This window comes from Quercus suber, unplaced genomic scaffold (assembly GCF_002906115.3).
Source record: "Quercus suber isolate HL8 unplaced genomic scaffold, Cork oak 2.0 scaffold_826, whole genome shotgun sequence".
Taxonomy (NCBI): Eukaryota; Viridiplantae; Streptophyta; class Magnoliopsida; order Fagales; family Fagaceae; genus Quercus; species Quercus suber.
The window spans coordinates 59,302-75,687 of record NW_027070256.1 but is presented as its reverse complement, the minus strand read 5'-3'; positions in this window follow the sequence as shown (position 1 = coordinate 75,687).

The following is a 16,386-nucleotide window of genomic DNA, read 5'->3' as shown; positions in this document are numbered from 1 at the left end:
GTCCAATTCCATTAAAAAATTTCTGTTTAAGTATGCAAATAACTAATGAAAAAAGAATTTTAGAAAATAAATGCCCATAAAAAATTATTAATTTTATAAATTTTTGTATGTGATAAAAAATATATTTTGAATGGCAATTTTTAATGAAATTGAATGAAATGCCTAATATGAGTAAATTTCAACCTTAGATGACTCAATTGAATGAAAGTAAAGTTAAAGAACTGAAATGAATTTCAGCTAAACTTAGAGAGTGCAATTTATATTTTAGATAAAAAAAAAAAAAAAAAAAAGTCTAACACCCACATTTACCATCTCATAGTACTAATATACTCCAAATATATAAAAAGAAGAAGAAAAAAAAATTTGGCACTGTTTGATGACTATGAATTGAAGAAGCATTAATGCAAAGAAGTCTCCGAAGATATCAAAAAAGAGCAAGAGTGACTCTAGGCTTAGGCCACTTCAGCCTTGGTCTAGGACCACGTTACAAAAAGGCCCACCACTTTCAAAAAATGCCCAAAATTTTATGATAACAATTAGTTAAAAATAGGGTTATGTTGCACACAATTTTTGCGCTTAAGAAGGCCCTCAACTTATCTATCTATCTATCTATCTATCTATCTATCTATATATATATATATATATTAATAGACAAAACTCATAAAAAATCCAATTAGATTTTCAATTGAATTTCGATTGTGCGCTAATTTTGCACCACATATAAAATGTTAATTTTTAAGTTTTTGTGCTGAGGAGTTAATATGGTATGAAAATCTAAGATTCTAATATCAATTAAAAAAAATCAACATTAACAATAAGAAGTGCTGAGAAAACCAAAATAACATAAAAACCAAGGGCAGACTGCAAGTTAGCACAAAAAGATATAAAACAAAAATCTATATGATGCATAAACAATCACAATGTCATGATGCATGTACTAATGTAGTAAACAAAGTTCAAATTAAGTTCAATTGCACAAAATTGGCTTGAGCATAGAGTTTCTACCAAAAACCCTTAAAATTTGAAAAACCACTTGAATGTTTTGAAACAGATTTGATGAATTGAGCATTACATAACACAACACACAGATTATAATGTCTAATCACATCAAAACAACAAGCCAAATTCATCAATTTCTACCTAATTGAACAAAATCCCCAATTCGGATTCAATACAGGCCCTAGAATTTTAATTTTTCTCAAAAACCAAAATTGATCAAATTAAACCATCAATATCATGTTTATATCATGTCCCCACAAAAACCCATTGATCAATTTCACAAAATAGGGCTTGAATCAACAAACATCCCAAAAATGAATAGTCCGAAAATTTGAATGTATAATGCATGAAAACATGAAAATAAACTCAAAAGGAAGGGCAAAATAGTCTTACCAGCTTGAGATGACAAAAACCTCGCAAAAGATTCGGAGGAAAACAACAAAAAATCGAAGATTTAGCCTTGCCAAGTCGGAGAGAGAGAAAAAGGTTTGAATTTTTTTTTGAAAAAGTGATTTGAACAAGTCAAAGCTGAGTTTTTAAAAAACTTGATTCACGATCTTCGATTGATTGAAAATTACTTTTGATCGATCGAAGAAACCCGAGACTTATAAAACTTTTTAAGTACATTTTCATCACAATTTTAATCGATTGAAAAACAGAATGGATCGATCAAAACAGGCAGAGGCTTCACAAAATTTTTGAGAAAAATCACAGTTTTTGAAAAAACAAACACTTTTTGACACAGATTCCTCAAAGCATTAGAATTGATGAACAAAAAGCATGAGTACGAGATGGAATGCCTTGTCAAAAACCCAAGTTTTAATCCCAGTTTCTCGAAAGAAAATTTCAGCCATTCTCCCTTTAAGTTCTCAAGCAAAAAAAATGTTTTGTATAATACTCAAGGTATTTTCAAACTTGGTTGATCAGACCAAAATCACACACAATAACATGTACAGTGTTTAGCAAAGAGTAACTTGTGTAGTGTGTGCAACTAGCAAAAACTTGAGATACATGTGAGGTGATATGTGAATAGAAATCAATCACAAAGTCTACTAAATTCATCACACATAATTTAAAAGAGACTATCACCAAAAGAGTTACATCATATAACTCCCACATCTCCTAGAACATAAGCTTGCCATCATGTAAGTTTCTTGAATTTTGCCTCATAATTATGTGAATTGGCATCAAGCCTAATAGTACACACCAATTTTAATTATGTGAAATGGCATCAAGCCTAATAGTACACACCAATTTTAAGTATTAAACAATTAACCGAGGCTACACCTTATGTTCTTTTTGTGCATGTACTACACTTTTTTGAGCACAAAATCTTTTGATATGCACTAAGGTATTCATGATTGGGTAGTGAATAGTGGTGAGATGGTTATTTATGCCTTTCTCAAAAGGATCAAGTCCGACAGTCAAATAACATGTGACTTCAAGATTAAGATAAATTGATAAACACCATAAACATCTTTCCCACACAACATGCACTACAAAGCTTTAACTAGTTAAGTGCAATAAATAAGCTCATCAAAACTAAACAAGGTACACAAGACATGTTATGTGCAAATAAATTGACCAACCTTGTTTTCAAAAGCCAAGAAAAATAGTGCCAAACAAATTTTTGCTTTCTCCTTTTTTTTTTTTTTAAAGAGAAAACAAATAAATCCTAGAATGAAATGCATGAATGTAATGCAATGCAAGTCTTAGAAAAAAACATAAAAACACAAACACCAAAGAACAATGGTCACAGAGGAATGAGCAATGAAGCACAAGGACCATGTCAGAAAGACTCAATTAGATTGAGTCTTTTACATCCAAAACCATTTAGATGCACCATGAGCATTGGAGTTCTTATTCACGTTCGAGTGATTTCCAACTCTAGGATTGGAATAAAGGTTCAACGCCTTTACCAATTCACCAATGAGTGCCATAGGATCTTCTGCTTGAGGCACAGACACTTTTGGTTTGTTTGCTCTCTTAGCAGCTTGAAGCTTGTAACAATTAGGACGAATGTGTCCAGACTTTCCACAATAATGACAAACCCAAGTAGGTTTACCATGCATCTTGTCCTTAGAAAGGGTAGACTCCTTAGGTTTAGACTCTTTCAGATCAACCCTAATCTTCCTAGGAAGTGAAACTTCTACAGGTTTGACAACCTCACTCACAGGGAGTTTAACAGTTTCACTCACAACCTCACTCACAGGGAGTTTAACAGTTTCACTCACAACCTCACTCACAGGGAGTTTAACAGTTTCACTCACAACCTCACTCACGGAAGGTTCAGAAAAAGATGAAGGAACAAAGTTCGTGGAAGTAGGTGCAGACACAGAGATGCTTTCAACATATCCTAAACCAGATTTGTCAAAATGATACTTTTGAACATTCAGCATTTGATCAAGTTTAGAACTAACAGATCTAGCAATAGATAAATCATGTTCCAAATATTTAACTTTATCAAGCAAGAGCATATTCTCAGATTTCACATTGTTCAAAAGATCAATAGCATCAAACAATTTAACAAGCAAATTTTTCTTATCAAGCTCAAGAGATTCAATTTTCTTCAGCCCAAGTTCAACATTCATAGCATCCTTTGTAGCAACTTTGCAAAGTTTATTATAGGCCTCTTGAAGATCTGCATCCTCAGAGAGTTCCCCATCAGAAGGGTTCTCTTCAACAGATATACTTTCATTAACTACAACAGTAGCAGTGAAAGTAATGAAGTTTCCATCCTCATCACATCCAGACTCATCATCAGAAATCTCATTATCACTAAGAGTTACAACCATAGCTTTACTCTTAGACCCCAAGATTGTAGGACATTCAGATTTAACATGACCATACCCGTGACAGCCAAAACACTAAGCACCCAAAGAATTGTTTGAAGATTGACCAATTTTTTCTCTAGGTTTTTCAAAGTTATTAACCTTAGTGGGATCATTCTTCCTAAAGTTTCTAGGTTCAGCAGTGTTTGTACCTCTTGCCTTTCTGTTGTTATTCCTAAGAAAGTTTCTAAAGTTCTTAGCAAGAAACAAAATCTCTGTAGCAGAGAGCTTATCATTAAATCCACCAACCTCAATATCATCAACTGACTTGAGAGCCATTGATTTGGATTTGGTAGCTTTGGGTAGGTTAGACTCATAGGACTGAAGAGATCCTACAAGCTCATCAACAAAGATGGAGTCCACATCCTTGCTCTCAGTAATGGCAGTCACTTTGGGTCTAAAATCTTCAGTTAAAGATCTAAGAATCTTCCTAACAATTTTAGGTTGATCGTAGATTTCACCCAAATTAAAAGCAGAACTAACAATATCATTCAATTTAGCATAGAATTCATCAAAATTTTTATCATCAAACATTCTAATACTTTCAAATCTAAAAATTAATTGCTGCAGCTTGTTAATCTTAACTGCCTTTGTGCCTTCACGCACAGTCTGGAGGATTTTCCAAGTAGTAAGAGCAACCTCAACATTAGAGATTCTCTTAAATTCCTCCATGGAAACAGCATTAAAGATGGTATTCATAGCTTTGCTATTGAACCCAGCTGCTTCTTTTTGAGAAGTTTGCCACTCACTCATAGGAGTAGTGGGCTTCTCCCATCCATACTTAACGGAATTTCAAACCCTCTCATTAATGGATTTCAGGAATGCTTTTATCCTTACTTTCTAATAAGCACAGTTATTCCCATCAAAATGAGGAGGAACAACAAGAGAGTGTCCATGTTTCATGACAACAGGGGTCAACAACCTACTCAGAGATATAAAAAATAAAAATAAAAAAATAAAAAAAATAAAAAAAACTCAAATAAGAGAGCTACCTGCTCTGATACCACTTGAATGGTTTTTGACCCCTTAAACCAACCGGATTAAACTAATTAATTAGCCAAGTGATTAACTTAGTCAATTTATGCAATTCTAGGTTATCACAAACATACAATCATATCAAGAATATAAAGCAGCAGAAATATAAAAGACACAATGATATGATCACCCAAGAAACCACATGGTAAAAACCTGGGGAGGATTTGACCTAGCTATCCTCAAGGTAAACCTGAATCCACTATGCGAAAGAATCGAAGTTCATACAAAAGGACTTACATGCTCCCCGCTTGGCTTCCTAATGCTACCCACCAGTAGAACTTACTGACACGACCACGTGCAAGCTCCGAATCCACGAACTCATTCTTTCTTAGATTCTCCAATCAGCTACAAGCACCCACGCTTATTATTCTTTAAGCTCCAATGGCAACAATCGAGTTGATCATCAAGATGTTGATACTATCTCTACCTTGAAAACCCTAAGCTTTGTGTAAAGGAAAGCTCCTCTAGATCTCACAAGAGATTTACACAAAATAGAAAAGTATGAGCAACAATATAACAGGAGCAACTTTAAAAACATGGCTAGGGTTTTGCCTTTTATACCTAAGGTAAAAACAGAAAACCCAAAACGTTTAATGAGTTAGGGTTGAGTTCGAAAATTCTGTAGAAAAGAATTCTGCCCGAGATTCGATCGATCGAGTCTTTCTTTCAATCGATCGAGCCAGGCCGAAATGCACCAATGCATCTGCAACCTCTCGATTTTAACTTTACATGAGAGACACTACTTTGAGCAAGCCTAAACAAGACTAAACATAATTTTTTGATCATGGTTTGCCAATATTATACATTAGAGTTCTAAATACATAAATTCCTAAATCTTTAGAACCTAACATGAAAAAACTTTTACTGTGCTAGACCACCAAGTCTTTCTCTCTCTCCATGTGTGATTGCCTTGCCTTTTTTTTTTTTTTTGTTGGTACATAGGTCATGTTGGGACATATGTGGTTTCACTTGTTAAAGAATATATGTCATTCTTTTATGTAATTGGCTAATCCTTTGACAAAAAGCACTCAACTTATAATTGAGTAGTTCTAGATATTTTTAATACTTCAAGAAACAAAGTTTTAAGATCAAGTGTTGAAGTCATCAAGTCTGTCCAAGAAACAAGCTGAAGAAGTACAAATTCATTAAAGCTCGACACTTGCTTCATAACTGCTCGACACCTTGCTATCTGTCAAGATTTATAAAATCAGATTTTCTGATCTGATTTCTTGGGATCCGTGAATAAGTTTTTGGGCCTTCTTTTATTCTAACCCTAAACATATAAAATGATTTTTTTAAGGGCTGTCAAAGTGTTCAAAAGTTGCAAAAGCATTGAGAAATCTCTGTTGAAGCAAATTGTGACCAGAGACAAAGTTTTGCCCTAGTTCATCTCTTCTGAAGAATTTGCTGTGTATGTGCACATTTGGGTTTTGTGACCAAGCATCTTCTTGATCTTCATCGTGGATGAACTGAAGAACTTTGCAGCCGACATCTCTTTCTAGTTGGCGATTGAAGTCCTGTACTGGGATCCACGCAATTGGTTAGTCACATACTTGGGAGCTGTGCATTGAAAAGAGGAATTGTCACTACAGAACAAGTCCAATTGGGTATTGAGGTAAGGGTTCAACTGTTGTTTAGTAAGGTACTTGGGATTTCTTTACTTATAACCGCTTATTGTGATAATAGTAGAGTTTCGAGAGTGGTGACCTAAAATCACCCGGTGGGGTTTTTTTCGTCAAGTTTTTCCCCATTCGTAAACAAATCACCGTGTTATTTATTTTTCACTACTTAATTAGGTTATTGGTGATTTGCTTGTGCTATCGCGCGTTTGCATGATAAATTGTTTAATTAATAACTTGGCTAATTAATTAATTAATTTCTATCATAAGGGGTTATTCATTTTGTGGCCTATCAAGTGGTATCAGAGCGGGCATACTCTGATTATGTTTAATTTTTGCTGTGTTGATCCATTGACCCCTATTTGTCATGGATAGAGGACAGTCATTAATCATACCTTCTTTATTTGATGGCACTAACTATGCATACTGGAAAGTACGTATGAGAGTTTTCTTACAGTCTTTAGATGAGAAGGTGTGGCAAGCTGTAGAGATTGGTTGGACCAAGCCAAAAGAAGCGCCAGCCGATTGGGATGAAGTAAAGATCAAGGTGGCAAACTTCAATAGCAGAGCCAACATTCCAAACATGATCAGTCACGCAATGCCCCCAAAATTTCAAAAGTTACAATATCTCACCATGAAACTTTCAATGAAACATGCAACAACATTTTTCCAAGCAAAGAAACAAATGAAAAACTCACCTTGGTGTCCACATGACAATATGGAGCATAGGTCCTAGGGTCTTAAAGAAGTCCATCATCATTATTCCAATCAAATGTTGGAACATAGTTTTTACCATGAGAAGCTAGAAAAGAAGATCCCTTAGAGGAAGAAGCCATTTTAATGCAAAGAAAATGGATTTTAAAAAATGGGTTTCACCAAAAATGGGTGTGGGATGAAAATGCTCAAAACATAAAGATCTAAAGAAATATTGATAGAGATGGATGAGGGAGAGTTGAAAAGGTTAGAAAAGTGTTTTTTGTGAGAAAGAATGGTGAAATGAAGAAGAAAAATCAAGGGGAAGAAGAAGGTGAATGGTGCCAATGGAGGAAGTGAAGTTCCCTTTATCAAAGTAAAGGAGATCCCTTTGATCATCATTTCAAAGCCAGATCGAGGTAGAGGAGATCCCCTTGATCTTCAATTTAGCTCCAGATTATCAAAGTAAAGGAGATCCCTTTGATTATCATTCCAAAGCCAGATCGAGGTAGAGGAGATCTCCTTGATTGTCATTTCAGTTCTAGATTATCAAAGTAGAGGAGATCCCTTTGATCATCATTCCAAAGCCAAATCGAGGTAGAGAAGACCCCCATGATCATCATTTCAGTTCCAAATTATCAAAGTGGAGGAGATCCCTTTGATCATCATTCCAAAGCTAGATCGAGGTAGAGGAGATCCCCTTGATCATCATTTCAATTCCAGATTATCTAGGTAGAGGAGATCCCCTTGATCATTATTTCAATTACAGATTATCTAGGTAGAGGAGATCCTCTTGATCATCATTCTAAAGCCAGATCGAGATCAAAGTTGAGGAGATCCCTTTGATCATCATCCCATACAACTCCATTTTCAAGATCAGGATTGGAAAGTTTCCTGGTCATCCCAATTGCTAAGAATCATTTCCATAGTCATCAACTACTAGCTAAGTCCTGTATTTTTCATTTTTTTTTCTCAAAAGATAAGGTTAGTTCTATGTTCTAAGGTTTTAGGTTTGAGGGCTAGGTAATCTTTGAAGATTCAACCTCAATTAAATCATGGTCGCTAAAATCAGTGTCTTTGTTTTACATTGACATTCGCTTTTCAAGCTTTGTCAATAAGGGGCATTCTGTAGACACTCAATTTTGCACCCATAATTTAACCAAGGAGAATAACTTGAATGACCAATCCATGTACCCCAAAAATCATAATTGCATTACATGCATCAATTTGTTCTTGCATTACATGCATCATTTTGTCTTTGCATTACATGCATTAATTCATTCATTGCATATCATAAAAATGATCTTGAGATTCTAACAGTTGTAGTGGTGTTTCTGGTTATTAAATTGGACTATTGGATCGAAAGATATCGCATGATCAAGTTTGCACGGTCAACATGCATTGTGTCTAGGTAGAATCGACCACACATGATCAATTTAAATTAATTCTGATTAGTTAAACAATTAAAATTAATTAAATAATTTTGTAATTGGTTGATAATTAGTGTTTAAAATAGGGATGCATGCATGGGAATAAAAGGTAGTTTGTAACAAAGAGTGCTCATGCAAGAGGTTGCTTCCTTCACCCTATCTTTCTTGTGTTTTTTTATATTGATGAATGTTTTTATCCATAACATGAATGATTCATCATTGTTTTGTTTAAAGCATGATTGTTTTTATGTGATTGTTATAATCTCTTTCTTGAATGTCAATAATTTGCATGTGAACAATTTTTTTTCTTAAAATAAAATGGATCTGCATCTTTATAAGATGTAGATCTGAATTTTTCTCAAAATAAAAACGGATTTGCATCTTTGTAAGATGTAGATCTGACTTTTTCTCAAAATAAAAATGGATATGCATCTTCATTAGATGCAGATCTGAATTTTTCTCAATTAAAAACTGATTTGTATCTTTCTTAGATACAAATCTAATTTTTCTTTAATACACACAAATTTGAAATGAAGAAAAAGATTAAACATGATTGTGTTTGTGTTTGTTTTCTTTAATTCATGTTGCATAAATTTAGATTATGAGTGAAACTCTCTTCTTAAATTTTTTTTTTTTAACATATACAAATTAGATCTGATTTTTCTGTTATCAAAGAAACATTCTTTTTATTATCTCAAAACGGTTCTGATCTTTTATAAATCCAAAAACCATTTTTTTTTTTTAGTTCTTCAAAAACAGATCTGATGTTTTTCAAATTAAAAGAATTTACTTTATATAACAAAACATATCTGAATTTTTATCATCAAAAACCACTTTTTTTTTTTTTTTTTTACATCCCACAAAACAAATCTGATATTTTGACAAATCAATATCATTTTTTTAATCATTAAAACAGATCTGAATTAAAAAAAGAAAAAAAAGAAAAAGAAAAGGAAAACCCAAAGAACAGACTTCATTCATAAATAAATTTGTGTGATTAATTTTTCATTCACATGTTCAACATATTATTCATGACAAGCATAAGAAAGTACATTGGTCAAAAATTCTAGAAGACCAGACTTAGTCTAGGTGGAATGGGTGCCTAGCACCTTCCCATTCCATAACCTAGCCTTCGGATTTAGGTTTTTTGGTTTAGTAGATCTAGCCTTGTCTTCATTTGTTTTGGGTAGAATGTAACTAGGACAAAAGCGATGTAATTATTTGGTAGTTTGTAACTAGGACCCAAAGCCATGTAATATCTAGATTTTTCTGATATGTATTTTTTATTCAATCAATGAATGGAACTATTTAGTCATGCATTTTGTAATTGGTATTTTTTCTTAGTTTTTGTGTGAAGAAAAAAAAGTGGCGACTCCATACCACTTACCCAAAAAGAGAGGTGCCCTAAAAGGTACTCAAATCTCTTTTTTGAGGGACGCTTTTCGTCGAGGTCTCTCACAATGGTGACTCCACTAGGGATACTTCAAATCTCTCTTTTTTTTTTAGAGGCATTTTTCAAGGTCTCTCACACTAGGGTTAGGTTTTTCTTTTCCTACCTCGTTTAAATCGGAGTGCAATAGGCTCTCCTATTCCAAATAGGTATACACAAACCTTGGACTTTCCTAGTTTAATAAGGATTATACAAACCCATAAACAAATAGCCTTTTAGAATAAAAATGTTGCTAGCTACAGTCTGAATCCCGTAAGCTCAATAGATCAAGACATGTGTTGAGCTTTAATGAATTTCAATAGATCGAGCTTCTGTCGAAGAGGTATCAAGACCTGCAGATTGCACTTTTCTTGAGCAGTTCTTGAGTAATCTTCATGTTTTCAATGTAACCACTTGTAGTGATCATCTTGAACCTACTTAGATTTACCTAAATACAAGTGCGTTTTGTCAAAAGATATGCCAATTACATAAAAATATGTCCCTTACATATAGTTTATACCAGCTAAATGAATATGTGGAATTTAGATGATGAATATAACACTGATTTAACAAACATGAATTATAGGTTATCTATCTTATCTCATACTAGTCCAAAAGAAAAATAAAGAACTTAAAATAAAAAAATAAAAAAAGGTTTCTCTTATGTGGCATGTCCCTCTAAGCACAAACTGATAATCAATGAGAACATAATCTAGGTGCTTTTAACGATCTCAACATCTTCTTGTCATAGATCTCTTTGTGTGCTTGTGAAGGTGTATTCATTTGAACTCTTCCAACTTCTTTGGGAGAGAATAGAAGTAAAATATATTGAAAAGGAATTTACCTATTTGAAAGTACAAAATGATTAGAAGAATACATATCACATTTTTACTTAATTTTACCTCAAGACCCCAAAAAGAAAAAGTTAATTCCTCTTAAAAGTGGGATATACACTATTTCCATTATTCAAATAAAAGTAAAATATCAATTTTATCCTTATTAATTGTGAGAAAAGAAAAAGAAAACAAAGAAAATAAATAAATTAAGGCAATGATATAATGGTAATTTTTTAGATGACTCAATTGAATGAAAGTAAAGTTAGAGAACTGAAATGAATTTCAATTAAACTTAGAGAGTGCAATTTATATTTTAGCCAATAAAAAAAAAAAGGACTAAAGCGTCACCTAACTGTGCAGCCTGATACTTGTTGTTTTTAACTCTTTCTAGGTATTACTTGCTTTGTTTTGTTTTATTTAATTTACTTTTCATTGCTTTTTATTTTATATTCCTTATAATATATTAAATCATTTTGTCAATCTTGTCTCATGATTGTTTAATTTTAATTGATACATAATTGTTTATAGTACATATTGAGTTATGAAGTATTGTACACACACCCACACACACACAAATTTATATATGGCCCCCCAAAGATAAATTCCTGGCTTTGCCATTGGGCACGGGAAACACAAATTAACATATAGGAATTATATTATACATCTAATTGTATATTATGCATAGGGTTACAAACTAGTATATATTAATGGACAAAGCTCAGAGAAATTGCAATTAGATTTTCAATTGGATTTCAATTGTGCGCTAATTTGCACCACATATACAATGTAAAATTTTAAGTTTTTTTGCTGAGGAGTTAATATGGTATAAAAATTTAAGAGTCTAATATCAAGTAAACCAAAAAAAAAAAAAAAAAAAAAAAAAAAAAACCTATCGACCCACATTAACAATAAAAAAGTGCTTTGTCCTCTCCCTTCTCTCCATCGTTGTTAGGCATGGAAAACATAGATTATCAAAGCTTCCAAAGGATCTCCTCTTTCACTAGTACCTTCAACCTCTCTCTCTCTATCTGTCTCTCTTAAGGATTTTCCATTATCTATTTTTGCTTTTTCAGATCAATTTTTTCCTTGGTTTCTCAACTCCGCTCAAACTATTCGAAGAAAGGATTGAATTGAATTTTTGGTCAATTGCTTCTTAATTCTGATTTTAGTTTTGGGGGAGTGGAAGCACGAAGGCAAGCAGATGTAGAAGCTGTCTAGGAGGCCAGACGTAAGATAGAGCTTGGGCGATAAAGCAGCACAACAACCATTAAGCCATTGTGAGAGAAAAAAGATTAGGTAATGTTCTGCCTTACCAAAACAATGGTTAAGGTTTCTGTATAGATATTATGCGCTGGATTCGATTTATAGATTTGGATAACTACAATACTAATTTTTAAAATTAAACTACAAGATCAACATGAATAAAAATCTTCCAACTTGTTTGGGAGAGAATAGAAGTAAAATAGATTGAAAATGAATTTGCCTATTTGAAAGTATAAAATGATTAGAAGAATACACATCTCATTTTTACTTAATTTTACCTCAATATCCTAGAAAGAAAAAAGAAAAAGAAAAACTTAATTCCTCTTAAAAGTGGTATATACAGTATTTCCTTTATTCAAATAAAAGTAAAATATTGAATTTATCCTTATTAATTATGATAAAAGACAAAGAAAATAAATAAATTAAGGCAATGATATAATGGTAATTTTTTATAAACTCTCAAAGGTAACAATGAAAGTACATCGTCTTTTCATTCCAATATGGCATTGCATTCTGTTTTTAATAAATTACCAAAACACAAGTACTCATATGATACATCTTAAGTATAACTCAGTAATAATATATATGATCATAATTGGCCTTTGCTTCTGAGTTTAACCAACATGCAGTTTAGATCTCTCTTTAACTAAGAAAATTAAGTTTAGTTTATTTTACTTGGATTTATGTATGAATATATGAATGTAAGTATGTATGTGCCCTCATAGTAACACATTCAATAAAATTTTATCTCTCTACCCTTTCTCAAGACAAATCTTTGTCTTCTAACACACATATCATAAAGCTACTCCACTACGTTATTTATAGAGGCTATGACACTATATAATTGATTGAAAAATAATTAAACAAGAGCAAGTGGTTAATATAATATAATTAGGTCCAAACCTACCAACTTGAACTTTTAGGGCCAAGTGATATCCTTATATGTTATATTATTATTTTTTTTTTTTTTTTTTTTTTTTTTTTTTTTTTTTTTTTTTTTTTTTGTGGTTGTGAAGAATGTGTTATATGAACTCTTCAACTAAAATCTCACCGTGATGTTATCTACCCAATTGTCGTACCATCTAAGTCCAATTATGGAGTATACGATGGATAATATGTCTTCTTGCATTTTATTTTTTTCTTCACATTCAGTTTTGAAACTCAAAATACAATAATTATATGGTGAATAGACATATAATAGGGTTACGATTATACATGATATAATCTATCTTTTTTTTGGGAAAAAAATTATGTGACAGTATTTTGCTGGACGATGCAAATGTCATTACTTAAAATTTACTCTCTATCTTTATAAAAATTAATATTTACTTCAAATGTCTAAACCAAACTTGATCCTTAGGTCAAATGTCATTAACCTTTTCAATTGAAAAATACTTTGATGCTTTCGATATAAAATGGTAAATATTACTATAAAACAAACAGGTATGCAAAATGGCACCTCTGTGGAACATCAATACCCTATCACAACTAGTACATTTATTCTCTATCATCTCATAACATATATTTGTTGTAACCGTACGGATGGGGAAAGAAAATACATAAATTATAGAAAATCATCTGAATTAGAATGTGACTCATAAACTGTAAAATGAGCAATCAATCCCTTACTATTAGTTCAAAATTACAAATGGTCTTTTATTTAATAAAGAAGAAGAAGACAAAAACACTCATTATTTGCTACAACACAACAAAACGTAAAAAGAGAAAGTAGCAAATAAAGTTTCACATGGCGCACATGTTGTATTAGTAGTGTTCTATTGGCGTCACAGAGAACTTCATTGTTCCATTTAGGCAATGAATGCCATCGTGCTCACCGCAAGCAAAGTAGTGAGGCTGCGACTTTTTCAGTACAAACTCAAAGCCGTCCCCAGCTCCTTGTTTTGCATTAGCCTGCCTCTTGGCATTTTTCAGGTCACATTTAATGAAGCTCTGGAGGTTTGGAAGCAAGTAAACACTGTGAGGAAATGTTTTTGGAGTTGGTGGATCATATTTGAAAACTGCAATCAACATCACATAAACAGTTATTTTTCTTGCATATTTGCATTCAGCAAAACAAAACAAAAAATGCACATATTTTTCATATTCCATAAGGATCAAAATTGATAGCCTATGAATAAATAAATTGAAAGCAAAGTTCNTTCAATTAATTAGAGAGTGCAATTTATATTTTAGCCAATAAAAAAAAAAGGACTAAAGCGTCACCTAACTGTGCAGCCTGATACTTGTTGTTTTTAACTCTTTCTAGGTATTACTTGCTTTGTTTTGTTTTATTTAATTTACTTTTCATTGCTTTTTATTTTATATTCCTTATAATATATTAAATCATTTTGTCAATCTTGTCTCATGATTGTTTAATTTTAATTGATACATAATTGTTTATAGTACATATTGAGTTATGAAGTATTGTACACACACCCACACACACACAAATTTATATATGGCCCCCAAAGATAAATTCCTGGCTTTGCCATTGGGCACGGGAAACACAAATTAACATATAGAATTATATTATACATCTAATTGTATATTATGCATAGGGTTACAAACTAGTATATATTAATGGACAAAGCTCAGAGAAATTGCAATTAGATTTTCAATTGGATTTCAATTGTGCGCTAATTTGCACCACATATACAATGTAAAATTTTAAGTTTTTTTGCTGAGGAGTTAATATGGTATAAAAATTTAAGAGTCTAATATCAAGTAAAAAAAAAAAAAAAAAAAAAAAAAAAAAAAAAAAAACCTATCGACCCACATTAACAATAAAAAAGTGCTTTGTCCTCTCCCTTCTCTCCATCGTTGTTAGGCATGGAAAACATAGATTATCAAAGCTTCCAAAGGATCTCCTCTTTCACTAGTACCTTCAACCTCTCTCTCTCTATCTGTCTCTCTTAAGGATTTTCCATTATCTATTTTTGCTTTTTCAGATCAATTTTTTCCTTGGTTTCTCAACTCCGCTCAAACTATTCGAAGAAAGGATTGAATTGAATTTTTGGTCAATTGCTTCTTAATTCTGATTTTAGTTTTGGGGGAGTGGAAGCACGAAGGCAAGCAGATGTAGAAGCTGTCTAGGAGGCCAGACGTAAGATAGAGCTTGGGCGATAAAGCAGCACAACAACCATTAAGCCATTGTGAGAGAAAAAAGATTAGGTAATGTTCTGCCTTACCAAAACAATGGTTAAGGTTTCTGTATAGATATTATGCGCTGGATTCGATTTATAGATTTGGATAACTACAATACTAATTTTTAAAATTAAACTACAAGATCAACATGAATAAAAATCTTCCAACTTGTTTGGGAGAGAATAGAAGTAAAATAGATTGAAAATGAATTTGCCTATTTGAAAGTATAAAATGATTAGAAGAATACACATCTCATTTTTACTTAATTTTACCTCAATATCCTAGAAAGAAAAAAGAAAAAGAAAAACTTAATTCCTCTTAAAAGTGGTATATACAGTATTTCCTTTATTCAAATAAAAGTAAAATATTGAATTTATCCTTATTAATTATGATAAAAGACAAAGAAAATAAATAAATTAAGGCAATGATATAATGGTAATTTTTTATAAACTCTCAAAGGTAACAATGAAAGTACATCGTCTTTTCATTCCAATATGGCATTGCATTCTGTTTTTAATAAATTACCAAAACACAAGTACTCATATGATACATCTTAAGTATAACTCAGTAATAATATATATGATCATAATTGGCCTTTGCTTCTGAGTTTAACCAACATGCAGTTTAGATCTCTCTTTAACTAAGAAAATTAAGTTTAGTTTATTTTACTTGGATTTATGTATGAATATATGAATGTAAGTATGTATGTGCCCTCATAGTAACACATTCAATAAAATTTTATCTCTCTACCCTTTCTCAAGACAAATCTTTGTCTTCTAACACACATATCATAAAGCTACTCCACTACGTTATTTATAGAGGCTATGACACTATATAATTGATTGAAAAATAATTAAACAAGAGCAAGTGGTTAATATAATATAATTAGGTCCAAACCTACCAACTTGAACTTTTAGGGCCAAGTGATATCCTTATATGTTATATTATTTTTTTTTTTTTTTTTTTTTTTTTTTTTTTTTTTTTTTTTTTTTTTTTTGTGGTTGTGAAGAATGTGTTATATGAACTCTTCAACTAAAATCTCACCGTGATGTTATCTACCCAATTGTCGTACCATCTAAGTCCAATTATGGAGTATACGATGGATAA